Consider the following 2,500-nt stretch of genomic DNA (forward strand, 5'->3'; position numbering starts at 1 on the left):
TTTGTCTTCCTTTTTCTGTTCATTATTTCGTAAGATGGGTATTATCCATAGGTGAGTTGCCACACTTTTTTGCTCTACCCCTATCCATCCGGGTAGAATGCTAAAGGGGCACCGTTGATTGAAACGTTAAAAACAAATCAAATAAACTCGTTCCAATTCTTGTTGTTTCTTCATTTGTCCAAGAAAGTAAATTGTGTGTGTCTGTGTGTGTGTGTCTGTGTGTTTTTTATTTGATGGAAGAAGAAATACTTTTTAACACCTGCCTAACATTATTAATGATAACAGCAACATCAACAACAAAACAACAACAGGAGCCGTCACAAAATCGAACAAGTACAAAAAGTATTCATTTTCTCTTTTGCGTCCATATTTTCTCTCTTGTCTCCCTTAATTTCTCTCTCTCTCTCTTTTCAAAGTTTTCTTTTGCTTCTGTACCTCCTTCCCTTTTTCTTTTTCACCTTCTCCTCTTTCCATTCTCTTCCTATCTCTTTATATGCCATCCATTCCATCATTCCGAGCCAAAGGCCAGTCCACTGATTCTCCCAATCTCCCCTCCTCTCATTCCTCCTCTCATTCTTCCCTTCTCTTTCTGTCTCTCTCATCCCCCTCTCTCCCTCCGTCTTTCTCTCCCATTCTTTCTCTATCAATCTATCTGCCTGTCTCCCACACTTTCTTCCTTTCTCTCTGTCGTCTTTTTTGATTACATCTATTTTTGACAATGTTTCCACCTGTCTGTCTGTCTGTCTATCTGTCTCTCTGCCTCTCTCTCTCCCTCTCACAAACCCCATTCACTGTTCCTCCTCTTAAACTACATTTCGATCTAACACCACACTTACGTTCTTCATTTTACCCGTTCATTTCTCTCCTAATCTTTCTCACACCCTCTCTTCACCTCACATTTCTCTCACATTCACATATTTCCCACTCACAGTGACACTTCTCTCTCTCTTACTTCCCTCTCACTTCAGCACAACTCCTGTACTTCTACACAGACGAAACCGTTCAAGCAAGACCGTGACTCAAACGTTAGGATCTGTTGCGTAAGGTGGGCACTTACTTTAAAACCGCAATGACAACAACAACAAGAACAGTAAAAAGCAGAGAAAAAAAAAAAGAAAGAAAAACCGTGATAAAACCACAACAACAATAATAACACCACCAGCAGTGTCAAGCTAACAAAGCAATAAAAGAGGGAAAATAATTAAAAGGTCAATCAAGTAACTACTTTTAAAGCAGTTAATAATAATAATAATAATAATAATAATAATAATAATAATAATAATAATAATAATACCCGGTATATGCAGCCAGGCGTGACATTGCTTGTATAGGTGCATATGTGTTAAAGTACATGCGTGCGAATATTTGCGTATGTTTGTGTGCATATATATATATATATATATATATATATATATATATATATATATAGAGAGAGAGAGAGAGAGAGAGAGAGAGAGAGGGAAAGAGAGAGTGAGAGAGGGAAAGAGAGAGAGTGTGTGTGTGTGTGTATGCTTATGAGTGCTTCTGCGTCCACGTTTTGAAAAATTATGTAATACCAAATGATTTAAAATTAACTGACAAATCACCGAATGTAATGTTCTTTTCTACTCTAAGTGCAAGGCCCGAAAAGTTTGGTGGGGTGGGCCAGTCGATTAGATCTACCCCACTACGCAACTGGTACTTAATTTATCGCTCCCGAAAGGATGAAAAGCAAAGTCGACCTCGGCGGAATTAAAACTCAGAACGTAAAGTCAGACGAAATACCGCTAAGCATTTCGCCCGGCAAGCTAATGTTTCTTATTTCTTTATTGCCCACAAGGGGCTAAACATAGATGGGACAAACAAGGACAGACAAAGGGATTAAGTCGATTACATCGACCCCAGTGCGTAACTGGTACTTATTTAATTGACCTCCGAAAGGATGAAAGGCAAAGTCGACCTCGGCGGAATTTGAACGTAGCGGCAGACGAAATACCGCTAAGCATTTCGTCTGGCGTGCTAACATTTCTGCTAGTTCGCCGGCTCCACCTAATGTAATATTATTACTCCGCTTATAATGGCATGTGTTCGAATGTTACGCTTTAAGAAGGATCTTAAAATGGGGGGGGGGGAGTGTTTGTCCCCCACCACTGCTTGACAGGGGAAGTGGAGCTAGTCGATTACATCGATCCCAGTCTTTTCCACTGGTACTTTATTCCTCGGTCCCGAAAGGACGAATGCAAAAAAGTCGACCACGGCGGCATTTAAAAGCAGGACGTTAAGACGGACCAAGTGCTGCTAAGTACTTGGTCCGGCGTGGTAACGATTCTGTGAGCTCGCTGTCACCAAATGCAGAATATACAACCAAACACCAAATGCAGAATACTACTACTACTACTACTACTACTGCTACTACTACTACTACTACTACTACTACTACTACTACTACTACTACTACTACTGATCGTAATTGTTTCTAGCTGGCATAAAGCGACTCATTTTCGAGGCGGAGACAGTTAAT

The 2,500-nt window shown here is 40.3% G+C and overlaps 1 protein-coding gene across 1 annotated transcript in view; it reads right to left on the reverse strand.

The window, feature by feature from the left end:
• The window catches only part of LOC106870779 (uncharacterized), a 63,965-nt gene that overhangs the window by 15,891 nt on the left and 45,574 nt on the right, over positions 1-2,500 (reverse strand).

Source organism: Octopus bimaculoides, chromosome 15 (assembly GCF_046866305.1).
Source record: "Octopus bimaculoides isolate indiv1 chromosome 15, ASM4686630v1, whole genome shotgun sequence".
In the NCBI taxonomy this organism is placed as follows: domain Eukaryota; kingdom Metazoa; phylum Mollusca; class Cephalopoda; order Octopoda; family Octopodidae; genus Octopus; species Octopus bimaculoides.